The sequence below is a fragment of the Suncus etruscus genome, chromosome 15 (assembly GCF_024139225.1).
Source record: "Suncus etruscus isolate mSunEtr1 chromosome 15, mSunEtr1.pri.cur, whole genome shotgun sequence".
Taxonomy (NCBI): domain Eukaryota; kingdom Metazoa; phylum Chordata; class Mammalia; order Eulipotyphla; family Soricidae; genus Suncus; species Suncus etruscus.
The window spans coordinates 19,667,207-19,685,523 of NC_064862.1; the positions used below are offsets into that span (position 1 = coordinate 19,667,207).

An 18,317-nucleotide genomic window follows, 5' to 3' on the forward strand; every position below is an offset into this window, starting at 1 on the left:
GATATTTTCTAGGAGAATTCATTCAAGGGTTTTAAGTAGAGCAGTGAGGGTTTGAGATTTCTGTGTGAAAAATATAATGAAGTAGAGTGAGAGAAGAATCTGCTTAAATCATTCAAGATTTCAACCTGTGGGGCTGCTAGGGTGTTTGCCTTGTGTGTGGCTGATGCAGGTTCCCTGAATATATTAAGAGTGGTTCTTGAGCACAGAGCCAGGAATAACTGCTGAGAACAGCTGGGTGTGCTTTAAAAAAACAAAACTAAAACAAACAAAAAGAGATTTCAACCTACAGGAATTTAATTTATTTAACTTTTAAGTTTCCCCCTTCCCCAGATAATTTATGTAATTTTTGTATTTATAGCACTTGCTTGTGGCAGGCTTGGGAGACTGTCTGTCTGTCTGTCTGTCTGTCTGTCTGTCTGTATGTATGTTTGCAGAGTATTGAACCTGGGTTGCCAGTTGGAAGGCAGATGCATTACCTGCTATACTATCTGACATCATGCTGTGGTCTTTCTTAATAAAACTCTGAATATGAAATACTGAAAACCAATAATATCTTGCTCATTTAATAATCAGATATCTTTAATGTGATTAAAAACAAACTTTTGTAATGTAAGAATGTTATTTTTGTGTTTTTGACAATAAAGTCTCCACGAAGCAATATAATGTAAGAATAAGCTGCCCACATTGCATGTTTATTTCCATAGGATGTTGGCTATTTCACTCATCCTGGCTTATGTGTATTTATAAAAGAATGTTTGAAAGTGAAAATAAAATCCTGACCAAAGAAGGCGTTATCCATTTTCTGGAGCTGTATGAAAAAAAAGTGCTTCCATTTTCACAAGAGTTTTCTGAGGTAAAAACAGCCTTTTCTTTTCCTTCCTTTATAAAAAGATAAACTGTAAAGGAATTTATTGTATAATATATAATTTAAAATGATTGAATAGATTTTCATACTACAAAAGCACTTTCTCTGTACCACACTGTCATATTTAAAAAAAGCATTACTGAAATGTGGTTTGTCAATAAGCTAACTGAATCTTAAAGTTCTTTCTGATACTGGTATCAGTATTATAAACAATATAAGAAAAGACTATTAAAAGTGTGGTGCAGAAGCTTGTTAAAAGAACTGTTTCCTTAATCTCTAAATTTATTCTCCAGACCAATAGCTGTCTGTGGTTTTACTTTCATAGTGCCAGATGTGTCACGTGATTAGACAGTACTTTTTCATTCAATTAGAGGTGACCTGAGTAAACCATCTTAATTGTCTTCTATTGTGCTCTGTTGCACAGAATTTTCTACATTTTTCTACCTTTCTTGTATTTCCTGTAGGCTTCAACTTCTAGTAATATTTTTGGCTCAGTTTTCTTCTAGGCATAGGAGCTTAAATTTTTCTCACATATATATACTTGTGACTGTTTTGATTTTCTATATTCTTTCTTTGTTTTTGTTTTTTTTTTGTTTGTTTGCTTTTTTTTTTTTTTTTGGTTTTGAGGCCATACCTGGTGACACTCAGGGATTACTCCTGTTTATGCACTCAGAAATCGCTCCTGGCTTGGGGAGCCATATGGGATTCCAGGGGATGGAACCGTGGTCCGTCCTAGGCTAGCACGGTCAAGGCAGATGCTTTATCATTTGCACCACTTTCCTGGCCCCTCTTTTGGTTCATTCTTTTTTTTTTTTTTTTTTTTTGTGGTTTTTGGGTCACACCCGGCAGTGCTCAGGGGTTATTTCTGGCTCCAGGCTCAGAAATTGCTCCTGGCAGGCACAGGGGACCATATGGGGCGCCGGGATTCGAACCGATGACCTCCTGCATGAAAGGCAAACGCCTTACCTCCATGCTATCTCTCTGGCCCCAGGTTCATTCTTGACTCAATATGAACCTCTTCTTTGAATCCTGTAAATTTTTAATTTTTATCAGATGAGAAAATTATGGTCATTTTAGTGGAATTAAGTTTCTTCCCAAAACTTGAATTAGCTTATTGTGTAAGAGGTTAGTTTTACTTATAATTCTTCTGCATCTCTGTGTAGGATGTATTGTTAGGGCCGTGACTTTTCAGTTTTACATACAGCTTAATAGCATATACATATATTTCTTTTTTTTTAGTTTATTATTGGACCCTTAGTGGATGCCCTTTCTGGAAGCTCATTATATAGCAGGTAAGTGGAGGTTATATTATTAAAAACCATGTTATATAAATATAATGTCTATGATATGTGAGCAAATTTCATATGCTTGGTATATAATAATATGTTGTTTAATAGATATTAAATTTTCCTTTATGGAGTTTTTTCTATGCTTAACTTTTGAAATATACATTACTTTATTTAAAGACCATAAATCACATAATTGATCATAATACATTTGGTTCCAGGTAAATAAGAGTGAAATTAATAAAAATAAATAAATAAAGAAAGAAAGAAATGCAACAAAAAACAAAAGAATAGTATGGTAGCAAGAAACTTTGAAATATTATTGTATCTCTCCCTCTATAATATCCCAAATAGTTACTGTGCCTATGCAGGGGGAAAAAGAAAAAAAAAGCTCAAAATAATCATTTTTATCCACATATATATATTTATTGATTGATTGATTTGTTTTGACTTCTTTATTTTGGTGTAGATATTGAAGGTGATGTCTCCAATTTTCTTTTATTTATTTATTTTTTTTGGGGGGGGGGTCAGACCCGGCAGTGCTCAACGGTTACTCCTGACTCCGTGCTCAGAGATCAGAGAGATCAGTCCTGGCGGGCATGGGGGACCATATGGGATGCCGGCATTTGAACCATTGACCTTCTACATGAAAGGCAAATTCCTTACCTCCATGCTATCTCTCTGGCCCCTATTTTATTTTATTTTATTCTGATCTTTTTTTTTGTTTTTTTTTTTTTTGTTTTTTTTTTTTTTGTTTTTTTTTTTGTCTTTGGGCCACACCCGGTGGTGCTCAGGGGTTACTCCTGGCTGTCTGCTCAGAAATAGCTCCTGGCAGGCACGTGGGACCATATGGGACACCGGGATTCGAACCAACCACTTTAGGTCCTGGATCGGCTGCTTGCAAGGCAAACACCGCTGTGCTATCTCTCCGGGCTCCTCATCTTTCTCTTTCTTTTTGCACTCTGGCATGGTTTGATATCAGGACTGAGACTATTGTGTGGTGCTTGTCTTTATTGCTGTAGTGCTCACTGGATATTTAATTTGATATTTCTTTCTGTATTGTTGTGGTGTTTCAATTACCTTTTTCATGTCCTCTCTCAAACTGAGGTTGAAAGCCTCTAGAAGGACTCTGCCTATTTTCAGCTTATTTGATTTTTATTTATTTTTTTTTACCCCATTCTATTGCTTTTCTTTCCTTCCAACAAAACCATATAACTCAAATTATCTAGCTCCGCCTCTCAAATAGAGGGGGAAACAAGGGAGGGTACCAGGACCAAACAGATAGATGATCACTAATAGTTAGCTAGACAAAGAGGGGACCACCTACTCTAGTAGCCCCGGGGAGTGATGATGGGGGATATGGGTTGCAGGAAGGGAACGGGGATGGGGGGAGGGCAAATTTGGTGATGGGTATTCCCCTGATTCAATATTAACATGTACCTAAAATACTACTGTGAAAGATATGTAAGCCAATATGATAAAAATAAAAATTAAGGGGGCCGGGCGGTGGCGCTAAAGGTAAGGTGCCTGCCTTGCCTGCGCTAGCCTTGAACGGACCGCGGTTCGATCCCCCGGTGTCCCATATGGTCCCCCAAACCAGGAGCGACTTCTGAGCTCATAGCCAGGAGTAACCCCTGAGTGTTACCGGGTGTGGCCCAAAAACCAAAAAAAAAAAAAAAAAAAAAAAAAAAAATTAAAAAAATAGAAGTCTCAAAAATTATTGTATCTCACATTAAATTATTGTCAAAAAGTTTAATAATCTCCTGTTGCTAATTAATCATTCTGTTACTTCTCTTTCTGAACATTAAGTGGCTTTAGAAACATCCACATTGGTGTCCAATTTTATGTGTTCCTTTGGGGTTGACAGTCATATAAAAAATTAGAATTGTGTGGCAGCATTTGTGGTCATGTCGTCCAGAATTCTAAGCACTAATTCTGATACTGCAGCTATTATGGACTACCAGGTTTTCTAGAAGTATGAGAAGATGGGGGTGGATTTAGCATGAGGGAGAGGGTACTACACTCACTCAAAAAAGTCCTGTTGATGGGGCCGGAGAGGTGGCACTAGACGTAAGGCATCTGCCTTGCAAGCGCTAGCCTAGAATGGACCGTGGTTCAATCCCCCAGCATCCCATATGGTTCCCCCAGGCCACGGAGGATTTCTGAGCGCATAAACAGGAGTATCTCCCTGAGAGTCAAATGGGTATGCCCCCCAAAAAACAAAAGGAGTCCTGGTGATATAATTCCAAATACTGGCATACCTAGAGTTGCAGTCAAATTGGTGTCGGTAGAGGACCATTAGAGGAGTGATGAAGCAGAATCATTGGCAAAGTGGTGATTTGGGGTGGTAGGTGTAGCAGATGTGGCTTTGGTGGAGTGGGACCTTGGCCTGCCTGTTTCTCCTGAGATTGCCAGCTCTCAGATGCATGGCTGGTGTACTTATCATTTTCATGGTTTGGTATACATCTCTTTAGAGAACAGAGTGAATCTGTGTAGCTGGCTGAATGCAGACATGGTGACTGCATTGACTGCATTTGTGGGTGTGGTTTTGGCTGCCTAAGGGTGGTACCCACACTTAACCCCCCAAAAAGTCCTAGTGATATCAAGTCTAAATACTGGCATACCTGGAGTTTGGTCAGATTAGTGTTTGCAGAGAGCTATAGAAGTGGTGAAGCATGGCTATAGATGAAGTGGTGATTGTGGATATTGGGTGCAGCAGACTGTTCATTAACTTTATAACAGGGTTCATTTTAAAAAAGCTTTCTATCTTGTAGTGTTATAAATAACAGGTTTTATTTCAAAGTCCTGAGGAAGGGAAGGGAGAAAGTAAGAAAGGGAAAGGGTAAACTGCTCAAGGGCAAGTGGAGGCTTCTCCGAAGGTGGTGAGAATCTCAGTGTAAGATTTTAGTCCCATGACCTCTGCCATAGCCTCTCTTCCTCCTTTAACTGAAGTCTGTTAGTTAACTGTGAACTGCCTCCTTGGGGCAGTTGGACCAAGCCTATATAAGTCCCAGGAGAAGAGTTCTGAATAGAGCCTGCCTGCTGATCTGGGGGAGCCTGCTGAATTGGGTGCCCAAAAGGCCTGGCAGGCCTGTCCACCTGCCAGCCTGATGCCATAGTGAATCAAGTCCAGAGAGACCCTGCAGGCTTCCTGTTTGACTGACTTTGTGCTTAACTGTGCTCTTCTGTTGCTGTTGTTCCTGTGTCCCAGATTTGTGTGGTGTCTTTTGGCTTTCTCTGGCTCTCTGTGTGTCTCTTGCTCCAGACTCTCATTAAATGCTTAAATGTGGATAACCCTGACACAGTCCCTTGTACTTAGGGGTTGCTTAGCCCAACATTTGTTGGTACTTCCTGGAAACATGAGAATGAAGATATGAATTATCAGGATTTGTAGGACACATCAAAAGTGGTGGTAAGAGGAAAATTTTTTTTAAATATGGAATGCTTCATGAATTTCTGTGTCATCCTTGTGCAGGGGTTATGCTAATATTCTCTGTATCATTCCAATTTTAGTATATGTTCTGCTGAAGCAAGCAAGGTAAGAGGAAAACTTATAACTTTGCAGGTATTCATCAGGAGAGAACAAGGGGCTACATAAATAACTTAATGGTACAGTTTAGGAAATTGGAAAATGACCAACAAGGGAGCCAAAAGAGGCAGGAGGAAGGAAATAAAACTTTTAGAGTAGAAACTACTAAACTGAAAAATACATAAGACATAATTCAAAAGATCAATGAGATCCAAGAGGAACACAGGCAGCTGAGCTTTCCAGATTCTGACTGAAGGTAGGAGTGAATCAGTCCATAGCTCTTTGACTCCTACCTGCCTTGGCTACAGAAGACTTTTTTTGAGGGCAACACCTGAAGCTGCTTTGTGATCCCTGGGTCCATCCATGAGAAACACAGAGGGGAAAAAAAAAAGCGCACTTCGCTCCGTGGCCACACACTTCTTATATAATACGAATCCCATTACAATACACAGAATCACAGTTAAAGGGTGACAATGAGGAAACTACAAAGGACAACTGCATGCACGGAGTATGAGGATGGCAGCTCTGATGAGCTAAAAAATGCCAACCATCTGGTTGACCTCTCGGAAAGGGAGTTTAGAGTGGAGATATGGAAGATGTTCATGGAACTCAAAGGGAGCATAGATCGATCTGAACAGACCACAAATATGGAAATCAGAAAACTCCAAACTGAAATAATGGGACTGAAAAATGCTGTAGAGTTAATGCAAAACTCTTTGGAAAACCTCTTCAGTAGAGTAATAGCAGCTGAAGACAGAATTAGTCAGCTGGAAGATGAGAGGCATAATAACTCCATACAACAGAAGAGATTGGAAAAGAATCTCAAAGCAAATAAACAAACAATGGAAAAAATACTCAAAAAATTTGAACAGATAGCAATAGAAATGTTCAATAAATTCAACAGAAATAACATAAGAATCATTGGAGTCCCAGACACACAGGAGGAGAATCCCCAGAAAGAATCAACAATCAAGGACATCATTACAGAGAAACTCCCAGAAATAATGACTGTATGCAACCAAATCCTGCATGCCTGAAGAGTACCAGCTCAAAGAGACCCAAAGAAAAACACCCCAAGACACATCCTAGTCACCATGACAAATCCCACAGATAGGGATAAGATACTGAAAGCAGCAAGATCGAAAAGGGAAATTACATTCAAAGGAGCATCCTTAAGATTTACGACAGACATGTCACAGAAATTCTCAAGGCTAGAAGACAGGGATATTGTGACAAGACTGAATGAAATGGAGGCTACACCTAGAATAATGTATCCAGCCCGACTTACGTTCAGGTTTGAAGGAAGTATACATAGCTTCATGGATAAACAACAGCTCAGAAATTTTACAGATACAAAACCAGTCTTAAAGGAGACAATGAAAGGCCTACTTTAAGACAAGATAAACCAACAGACGCACCTATTTTATAAATAAATATGGCATTAGGGGCCGGTGAGGTGTCGCTAGAGGTAAGGTGTCTGCCTTGCAAGTGCTAGCCAAGGAAGGACCGAGGTTCCATCCCCCGGCATCCCATATAGTCCCCCCAAGTCAGGGGCAATTTCTGAGCGCTTAGCCAGGAGTAACCCCTGAGCATCAAATAGGTGTGGCCCGAAAAACCAAAAATAAATAAATAAATGAATAAATAAATATGGCAGTAACTCACATGATAATCATCTCTCTCGATGTCAATGGATTAAATGGACCAATTAAGGGACACAGAGTGGCGAAATGGATCAAAAAGATGAATCCAACCTTCTGCTGCCTACAAGAAACACACTGAATAGTTAGAACAAACATAGACTCAAAAATCAATGGCTGGAGGAAAATCATCCAAGCAAACAACACCCTTAAAAAAGTTGGGGTGAAGAAAAAAAAAGGGGCCGGAGAGATAGCATAGAGGTAAGGCATTTATCTTTTATACAGAAGGTTGGTGGTTTGAATCCTGGCATCCTATATGGTCCCCTGTGCCTGCCAGGGGCGATTTCTGAGCATAGAGCCAGGAGTAACCCCTGAGTGTTGTCGGGTGTTACCCAAAAACCAAAAAAAAAAAAGAAATAAATAAAGAAAAGAAAGAAAAGAAAGAAAATAAACAAAAGAAAGAAAAGAAAGAAAAGAAAGAAAGAAAGAAAGAAAGAAAGAAAGAAAGAAAGAAAGAAAGAAAGAAAGAAAGAAAGAAAGAAAGAAAGAAAGAAAGAAAGAAAGAAAGAAAGAAAGAAAGAAAGAAAAAGAAAAGCTGGGTAGGCCATATTAATATCTGAGAATACAAACTTTAGACTCAGAAAAGTTGTAAGGGACAAAGATGGACACTATGTACTAATCAAGGGACATGTACAACAGGAAGAAATCTCAATACTAAATATATACGCACCTAATGAGAGATCAGCAAGATACCTAATACAATTATTGACAAATTTGAAAGAGAATATCAGTAATAACACAATAATTGTGGGAGACCTCAACACACCCTGTCAACACTTGATAGGTCAACCAGACTGAAACCCAACAAAAATATATTAGACCAGAGAAGAGAAATGGAAGAAAGAGGCCTAGTATATATATATATATATATATATATATATATATATATATATATATATATATATATATATATACTATATACTATATACTAGTATATATAGCACTTTCTTCAAGGGGTCTATATATATATATATATATATATATATATATATATAGGACACTCCATTCTCAGAAACCTGGATACACATTCTCCTCCAGTGCATATGGCTCATTCTCCAGGATAGACCACATGCTGGTACATAAAACATATCTCCATAAAATTAAGAGGATAGAAATTTTGCAGGCTACCTTTGCTGACCATAAAGCTCTGAAATTAGATGTGAACTACAAAGGCACACAGAAGAAAAACTTTAACAACTGGAAACTAAATAGCCTGCTACCGAACAACCAGTGGGTCCGAGATGAAATCAAAGAGGAAATTAAAACTTTCCTGGAAACAAATGTCAGTGAAGACACAAATTATCAGAATCTATGGGACACAGCAAAAGCAGTACTGAAAGGAAAATTTATAGCTTTGCAAGCACACATTGGGAAGGAAGAAAGAGCATACCTAAATAGCCTAATGATGCAGCTCATAAAACTAGAAAATGATCAACAAAAGGAACCAAACAAAGGAAGACAGAAGGAAATAACAAAGCTTAGAGCAGAAATCAATGAAGTGGAAACCCCAAAAACAATCTGAAAGATCAACAAAAGCAGAAGTTGGTTTTTTGAAAAAATAAACAAGATTGATAGACTATTGGCAAAACTCACAAAGGGAGAGAGAAACTTGATAACCCATATTAGAAACGAAAATGGGGAGATCATTACAGATATTGCAGAGATTCAAAGGGTAATCAGAGATTACTTTGAGAAACTTTATGCCACGAAACATGAGAACTTGGAAGAAAGATAAATTTTTGAACACTTATAATCTTCCATGGTTGAACAAGGAGGATGTAACATATCTAAACACTCCGTCACTATTGAGGTAATTAAAATGGTAATCAAATGTCTCCCCAAAAAGGAAAGCCCGGGCCCAGATGGATTTACTAATGAATTCTTTCAAACTTTTCAAGAGGAGCTACTACCAATTCGGACCAGGCTTTTTCATGAAATTGAAAAAACGGGGGGAGCTGGGAGTCTAGCAGGAGGGGGTTTGGCAGGCCCCCGCCATGCCAGAGGCCTTCTTAACCAGGCCTAGTGGGGGTGCGGGACTTGGGTAACCCCAGCACCCCTCTACCACCTTGCTCCAGATCTCCAGGGCTTCCCCCGGCCACATGCCTGGGCAAGCCGGTGAGTTGGGCCCCTTGGTGGAGCTTGAAGGTACCCTAGGCTTTCCCCCATTATCCATTCAGCTCCTTAGGGAGGGTCTGGGTGGGGCTCTGAACTCCTGGCCTCCCAGCTTCTTGAAGGATCTCTCCTTCCTGGGAGCCAGGAGTCTAGCAGGAGGGGGTTTGACTTCATTCCAGCTGTGGAGCACTTTCTTCAAGGGGTCTGGGATTCGAATCTCACTAGTATTTCACTAGTCTCCACACAGAGGTCTCATTCAAGCATTTGGGCTGGTTGGAGATTCAGATAGTGTTTTTCTGAATATACATTATCAAGGCTCTCCTATTTTTCTGCTTGTAAGACAAGGGTGTTTTCAGGTATACAAGTCAATAGAATGTGTCTATCAATATGTACAGAGATGAAAGTACCATGCCTCAATTTAAAAAAAATTTTTTTTTGTTTTGTTTTTGGGTCATACCCGACAGTGCTCAGGGGTTACTCCTGGCTCTACGCTCAGAAATCGCTTTTGGCAGGCTCGGGGGACCATATGGGATGCCGGGATTTGAACCACTGTCCTTCAGAGTCTAAGGCAAACACCCTACAGCTTCATTATCTTTCCGGCCCCAATTTTTAAAAATATTTTTCTTTAAGTTATATAATTGGAGGTGCCAGAGCGGTAGTACAGTGGGTAGGGTGTTTGCCTTATATGTGGCTGACCCTTTACCAACCCAAGTTTGGTCCCTGGCATCCCATATAGTTCCCAAGCCTACCAGGAGCAATTTTTGAGCGTAAAGTAGTAATTTCTCAAGAACTTCAAACATTTCAACACTTGAAGATGACTTCAGAACCATTCTGTTGATATTCACTGAACTGAAGAGAGAAACAATCTCAGAAGACTTTTGAAGCAGAAAGAGAGGAGAGGAGAGGAAGAAGGAAGGAAGGAAGGAAGGAAGGGACGGAGGGAGGGAGGAAGGAAGAGAGGAAGGGAGGAAGGAAGGAAGGAAGGTAAGAATGGAAGGAAAAGAGAAAGAAATAAATAAGGAAGGAAGGAAGAAAAAGAGAAAGAAAGAAAGGAAGGAAGGAAAAGAGAAGGAAAGAAAGAAAAAAAGGAAGGAAGAAAGGAAGGATGAAAGAAAGAAAGGAAGGAAGAAAGAAAAAAAACCAAAAGAATTTGATCTCCTGGTGCTTACTACTACAGGCTGTATTCTTTTCACTTTTTACTGATGGTATAGATTGAGGAGCACAGTAAACCCACCCTGTGTCCACCTCAATTCATGCCCTTAGCATGGTCTGTATTTTATATGGGGAATGGGTATATACAAGAGAAATACATTAAAAATCATTTGATTTTTAAATTTTTTAATTTTATTTAAAAAAATTTTTGGAATGAATGAGTTAAAGAAGGTAGCAACAGATCTAAGAGCAGAATGGCAGAAGCCAAAAATTAAATCAGTGATCTCAAAGAAAAAGTATATCACATCATCAATAAAGAAGAGACAAAGAGAAACACATTTTTAGAATGAAGAAAATTTCAATTCTTAGTGGATAATAGCAGGAGAAACACCTTCTAATAATACAAAATCCAGAATGAGAGGGAAGAAAAAGGGGAAAAATAGCTGGTGGGAGAGCTGATAGCTGATAGTCTGAAAAGCTAGGCTTGTGCAAGATTCAGAAGACCCAAAGGCTTTGAAAAAATAAACATAACAACACCAAGACATGTTGTAATCAAAAGTGGAATAATAAATAGACTGATAGTGGCAAGAGAGATGAAATGCATCAAATACAGCAGAAACATAAAAATGATATCAGAGTTTACAAATGATACTCTCTAGGTAAGAGAATTAAATGAAATAGTCAAAGTACTATAAAGAAATTCATTGATCTTGCAAGGTTTTCACTCAAGGTTTGAGAGTGATAAAAGCATGTTCAGACAATGGCTAAAGCTACTTGATATACCAAAACCAGCTTTGAAAGAATACTGAATGATCACTAAAAACCAAAGGTCAGACGAAAAAGATAAAGGCACTTGCCGTACAGGTGGATGATCCCCCTTACTAGGATCCCTGGCACCCAGAAGGCCCACTTAATATAATCGAGTGATGCCTGAACCCAGAGCTAGGAATAAGCCCAGAGCACTACAGAGCTTGACCTTCTCCTCTACCCCCGAAAAAGAGAAAGAAAACAATTTCTCAAAAAAAAAAAAAAAAATAAGAGAAGAACTTCCCTAGAACTTTTCTGTGGCTAGTGATTCTGCACTTTGTCATCTATCACCAAAACCAAAAGATTTCCTTTGAACAGATAAATGAACACCTGAACTCGCTTCATCACTTAGTACAATAGCCAAAATGTGGGGGAAATCCCAACTGTTCAGTAACAGATGAATAAAGCTCTAGTATGCTGTAGTATAATATATATGTATATCTCCACTGCACCTATATATGTGCATATAGCAGTATATACTAGATATACATATTTGAAGTAAGACTATGGCGGTATAAGCAAAAATGAAATCTTGCTATTCAGTGCAACATAGAGTCAACTGGAGATGGTCACATTAAGCCATCTAAGTCAGAGGGAGGCAGGTAGTCTGACTCATCTGAATACAGAGGATCAAACTTGGACAAGCACGTGTTCTTTTATTTGAAAACCGAGATGACCAAGCAGTGTGGGAGAAGTTGAGGGTAATGAAGATGTAGAGTACGGGAAGTGGTATTCAGTAGGAAATAAGCCCCCTGGGGTGCTGAAGGAGGGGGTGGGGTAAGGAGGGAGGGGTTGAGTTGGAAACACCTGGGCTGAAGGAAAGCTTTCACCCAGGAGGAGGTGATACTGAAAGGTATCCAAGAGCGATGTATGGAACCCCTCATCTACAGTACTCCAAAACAGTGCAAAACTTGATAAATATTATATATAAGCACCCCTTGGGGCCAGAGCGATAGCACAATGGGTAGGAAATTTGCCTATGGATGGTTGTCATCCCATATGGTCCCAAACCTGCCAAGAGTAATTTCTGAGTGCAGAGCCAGAAGTAACCCCTGAGCACTGCTGGGTGTGGCCCCAACCCTCCCCTAGTAACTTAAGAACAGAGTTGTTGACTCAGGCATTTTGATGGTGAAATGTGCCATAAATATAAAAAATATTAACTATTATAACTGTCTCGTGTAACCTAATAATTTCTTTCTTTCTTTTTTTTTTTTTTTGGCCCACACCCGGTGATGCTCAGGGGTTACTTCTGGCTATGTGCTCAGAAGTCGTTCCTGGCTTGGGGGACCATATGGGACGCCGGGGGATCAAACTGTGGTCCGTCCGAGGCTAGCACTGGCAAGGCAGACAGACACCTTACCTCTAGCGCCACTGCACCGGGTCCAGTAACCTAATAATTTCAAATGGAAAAACATTTAAAGAAACCTGTGAAGATACCTGTTTGACTAGCACATTATAATTCTATTCAATTCTAGCCTCTTTTACTTTGGATTTCTTCTTTACTCTTCCTTATGAAGATATTTCCAAACTCAACCCTAGGAAAATTTCTAATGAATTTTCTCTCAGTGACTCCAGATATAATTACAGAATTCAAGTGATGTTTGGTGATTTCATTGATATGAAGCCTACTAAATTTTCCTTTGTTTTCTCACCCCCCCCCCCCCAAAAAGGAAAGACTGGGAAACCTCTTCCTCAGCTGGTGGATTTGCTTCTATGCTCAGCATCAGATTTGTATGTTATTTGTCTGCACACCATGGTGTCTTAAAAGTAAGGAAAGGAAGGAGGATCCAGGACCTATGGTTACTAGGCTTACCTGAGGAAGAAGGAGCATGGAGTGTCCATTGTGATGCATCTGGGAATAGAACTAGCTGAGAGTTCTATTCCTGCTGAGGGCTTTAGTTTTCCATTTGGATTGTGATCTGTTGATCAACTCCTGAGCCTTGAACCTATCTGAAGCCTCCTCACTGCCTAAAAGACTTAATTACTTAGTACCTTCCCTGAATTCTCCTTTCCCAGTTGTCCTTCCCCGTCCATTCTCCCTCCCCTTCCCCCTTCCCTCCCTTTCCTCCCTCCTCTTCTCCCATCCCCCCAAATCCTTCCCCTTATTTGCTGATCTCCCGGACTAGGCTTTATGGTGAGTTTATGGCTCATTCTGTTGTGGGGGTTCCTCTGGAAAACTGTGAGTACACACCTAGTACTGTACTTTCCCCTAATGCTGAGTTCCTGGATGGGAGCTCGGTATTCATTGTGATTCCCACCACCAATGCCCCCCCTCTTCCTCCAGCCCTGCCTGTATGGAGACAGGCATTCTACTTCTCACACTCATTAACATAGTCATACTAGTTGTTAGTGTAGTTATTTCCCTAACAGCTTTCACCACTCTTTGTGGTGAGCTTCAAATTGTGAGCCAATCCTTCCGGCCCTCCCAGCCCAAACTCTATTGTCTCTGGGCCTTATTACAGTAATGTCTTTAATTTTTCTTAAAACCCATAGATGAGTGATACTATTCTGTGTCTATCTTCCTCCCTCTGACTTATTACATTCAGCATAATGGATTCCATGTACATCCATGGATAGGAAAATTTCATGACTTCATCTTTCCTGATGGCTGCATAGGTGTATATTGTACCACATATATTGCACTGTGTATATGTACCACAGTTTCTTTAGCCATTCTTCTGTTGAAGGGCATCTTGGTTGTTTCCAGAGTCTGGCTATTGTAAATAGCGCTGCAATATAGGTGTGAGGAAGGAAATCATTAAGGACTGGTATGTCTCCTGAAGAATTGGCCCTAATCCTATAAAAGTGACTACTTTTGTTTAGTATTTTTCTCATTTGACACCATTTATCTCCTTTCCTTCTCTTCATTATTATTACTGTAATGGTCAGGGGTCATATATGTGGTGGAGATAGATGCTCTACTTTTTTCTTAGTGGTGCTAATTGAGAACCACACATTTGGTTGCTGGGGGAACACACTTGGCCAAGATCCCCAGTCCCACTATTTTAGTTGTGGTGCTTACACCAGTTCCAGCGGTAGTGCTGGCTAGGGGATACTGCTATGCTCTTATACATAAATGTTACTTGGTGGAGTAGCATTATCAGATGTGTTGCTCGCAGACACCTGATTATTCTACACCAATAGAACACATTCTGTGAAGGCATAAGGACACCAGACAGCATATTCCCAACGTCTCTGTTAAAAAACTGTGCATGGCATCAACATCAAACACAGCCTCATATTTGCAAGGCAGACATATTAAGATACTGAACAAAGCCCAAATCACATATTTTAAGGATAATTTATTTCACCAACTAAAAAACTCAAGGGGGGTAATCAGAGAGATAGGATAGAGGATAAGGTGCTTGCTTTGCACATGGTTAAACCAAGTTCAACCCTTGGAAGTGCATTGGTACACAGCGACATTGAATCAGGGGTATTCTCACCACCAATGTTGTCCTCCATCTACCCCTGTTCCCAGCATGTATCTCAAGTCCTCCTCCTTTACCCCGCAAGCTACTATCTTTCTTGTTTTTTCCTTTCTTTGTTTTTTTTCGTATTCTTTTGTTTTTTAGGTCACACTCAGCAGTGCTCTTGGAGTTGTAGTTGGCTCTACACTCAGAAATCACTCCAGGCAGGCTAGGGGGACCATGTGGGAAGCTGAGATTCCAATCATCAATCTTCTGCTTGCAGGCAACCACCCTACTTCCATACTATGTCTAGGCCCCATGCCAACATATCTTTCTATAGGCAGGAGCCCACCCCACGGCTTCTGTGCTTGGCTCCAGGCCCAGTGATGGTCGGTGAGGTGAATATTCTGGGTCCCTTGGCACCATTGATGGAGGAGCCCAAAAATACAGGCCACCAACACCAATCCCCTCGAATGTGTCAGACACCCTGGCATGGAGCTTGCAGTTAAGAACATCCTGGTCCAGGGGGCTGGAGAGATAGCATGGAGGTAAGGCGTTTGCCTTTCGTGCAGAAGGACGGTGGTTCAAATCCAGGTATCCCATATAACCCCCTGAGCCTGCCAGGGTCGATTTCTGAGCATGGAGCCAGGAGTAACCCCTGAGCGCTGCCGGGTGTGACCCAAAAACAAAACAAAATAAAGTATATCCTGGTAGGTAAGTTGATCTCTGGGGTCATTGTTCCTATCATCTCTTCTATTGGTCACAGACTGAAGAAGAGTCACAAGGTCATTGAGTGCCCGGTGTTGGTTGATGGAGAGAGGAGTACCTTTGCAGCTCCTCAGCTGCAATGAACCCTAGAGTAGGAATGGGAAGGTGCTGTGCAGATTATGAAGCATTCCTCTGCAGGAGTGAATGTACCACAGTGAGAAGCCATCAAGGTCGATGTCAACACCCAGATCGATGTCCAGCAATGGATCTTTTGGAACCTAGAGGGAGAAGCACTGTCACTTTAGGGATAGCTTGAGGGAGCCAGACTCTGGACCCTATTCCCTAATGGCTATAGGCAGCAATGTCTGCTCCCGAGCATACACTGCTTGAGCCTACTGCAAGCGACAGGCAGCTGACCAAACACCAGCGTGTCTTTCTATCTGAAGGATCCCACCACGCCGGGAAGCACATCACCAGCACCACCAGGTGATGCCGAGTCAGTAGAGTGGCTCCTGGCTGAGGATAGGCCTTTGGGTAAGTTGATCTCTGGAGCCAGGATTCATAGCACCTCTTCCGTTGGTCACGGCCTGAGGAAGAGTCAGGTGTTTGTCCGTGCCTGGCTGGCAATGTCTGATGATGTGCGTTGATGAAGAGAGGAATATCTTGGCAGCTGCTCAGCTGCAGTGAACCCTAGAGAGGGAAAGGGCAGATGTCCTGAAGAGCACAAAGATTCCCTCTGTGGGAGCGCATCTCCCACAGTGAGAGGCCTCCTTGGGCAACACCCACATCCAGGCCGGAGCAGTGGAGCTTCTGGTCTTTCGAGGAACAGGCCCATGTTGAGCACAGTCTTCCCCCTGGGGACCGCTCGAGGGAGGCAGCCCCAGCAGCCCAGACAATGTGGTGCAGTCCTTTGTCAGGGCCAGGTAGAGTTGTTTCTGGCCCAGTTGGAAAATTGTAATGTTTCTGTCAGCCACCCAGCATTTTCCAGGCATTCCAGGATCAGCCCTGAGTAAAGAGGCTTGGGAAAGCAAGCACAGAGGTGGTTTGAGAAGGCGTTGCACCCCTGAATCAGTGTTCCCTAGAGAGGCATGGCTATGCACGGCAGAGCCTCGGATGGTGCTCCTTGGAGTTCATTGGGAATAAAGCCAGAAAAAAGGTGGCCTACCTGTCTGCCGCTCTTTCACAGACTTTCCATATGGGGGCCAATGGCATTCCTGGAGACAGAGAGCACTACGTTTCTTGCCTTAGCGTTTCCCAACCACGTTCTCTACCTTCAGAAAAGAGTTGGGGACCAAATGGACAGACTTGTTTGTTCCATTCTCCCTGGGCTGAAATGCAACGATGACCATGATGTTTTCTGTCTCTCTTGTGGGCAACTGAGCAGGACCAAAGAATGGGGTGGGGGATTGGGGTCTTAGGGTAGAGTAGAAAAGGAAAACAGCTTTTGTTGGCTGGCTGCAGGAAAGCATGCCCAGGTCCCTGTCGGACAGTCCCTGTGTTTGATACTCTTAGGGGATCGCCGGCTCACCCGGGAAGAAAAAGCGGCCATCCTTGATGACTTGCTCCAGTCCCTGCTTCCTCTCCCACTGGCCACAGCGGAACAAAATCAGGTTATTCATTCACCCAGCAGGAACAACTTGTCTCCTCTCTTGTTTAATGGGAGGATCCGTAATTGTCCTCTACTTGCCGTTGCCCTGAGACAAACATGTCTCCCACCATGAGTGTCTGCACCTCCTCTCTCCCCAGGATCTGCCCTTATGGCCAGAGTCCTGAAGGAAGCTGAAAGCGAGCAACGTACACTGTGTGCCTTGTGGCATCACACCACTGTTCGGTAACCCTCGTCCATGCCTCTATCCTGGTCCAAATGAGCTCTCCACACCCTGGGCCAGCTCTCTGGGCACAAGCCTTTGACACTAGGTTGCAGCATCCAAGGAGGATGATGCCTCTCCATTCTCCTGGGTGTTCCCTCTCCCTGAGGCCTCACCAGTGACTTTCTCAACCACCTGTGTGTCCCCTGGGGAGAAAGGTCCTTGCGCATTGGGGCGGCGAGGCGGGTACCACCCTCCCAGGTCATGGCGAGAACATGGGTTCTCTGGGGAGCTGTTCTGAATTGACGTCTCCCATGACGTGATGTGCCCGCAGTTCCACGCTCCCATACAGGCTTTGCTGCGGGTTCATGGCCACGAGAAGGGAGGCACCTGCCTACATAACATGGGCAGGATATCTGGTTAGAGCAGACAGGCCAGGGGGTGTCAAGGCGTGAGATGTGAGAGAAAATGCAGGTTTCATCAGAGCCAGGCAGGATGGTTCGGGCAGCGGAAGACTTGAGCCCGGACTGTGGCCAACCTCCCCATCGCCCCCCACGCACCCACCATAAAAGGAGTCCATAGACACCAAAGCCAGACTCTGGGCCCTATCCCCGATTAGTTGCAGGCAGCAATGTCTGCTCTCGAGCATACACTGCTTTGGCCTACTGCAAGCGACAGGCAGCTGGCCAAACACCAACGTGTCTTTCTATCTGAAGGATCCCACCACGCCGGGAAGCACATCACCAGCACTACCGGGTGATGCCGGGTCACTAGAGTGGCTCCCGGCTGAGGATAGGCCTTTGGGTAAGTTGATCTCTGGAGCCAGGATTCATAGCACCTCTTCCGTTGGTCACGGACTGAGGAAGAGTTAGGTGTTTGTCCGTGCCTGGCTGGCAATGTCTGATGATGTGCGTTGATGAAGAGAAGAATATCTTGGCAGCTG

General features: G+C 42.3%; 1 non-coding gene and 1 pseudogene across 1 annotated transcript; one reads left to right on the forward strand and one right to left on the reverse strand.

The window, feature by feature from the left end:
- Positions 1–5,581: 5,581 nt before the first annotated feature.
- On the reverse strand, positions 5,582–5,686 carry LOC126031717 (U6 spliceosomal RNA). Its single transcript, XR_007503549.1, has one exon. It is a non-coding gene; the product is annotated as a U6 spliceosomal RNA (small nuclear RNA).
- Positions 5,687–10,641: 4,955 nt separating this feature from the next.
- LOC126032000 (uncharacterized) lies at positions 10,642–10,780 on the forward strand (annotated as a pseudogene).
- Positions 10,781–18,317: the final 7,537 nt, after the last annotated feature.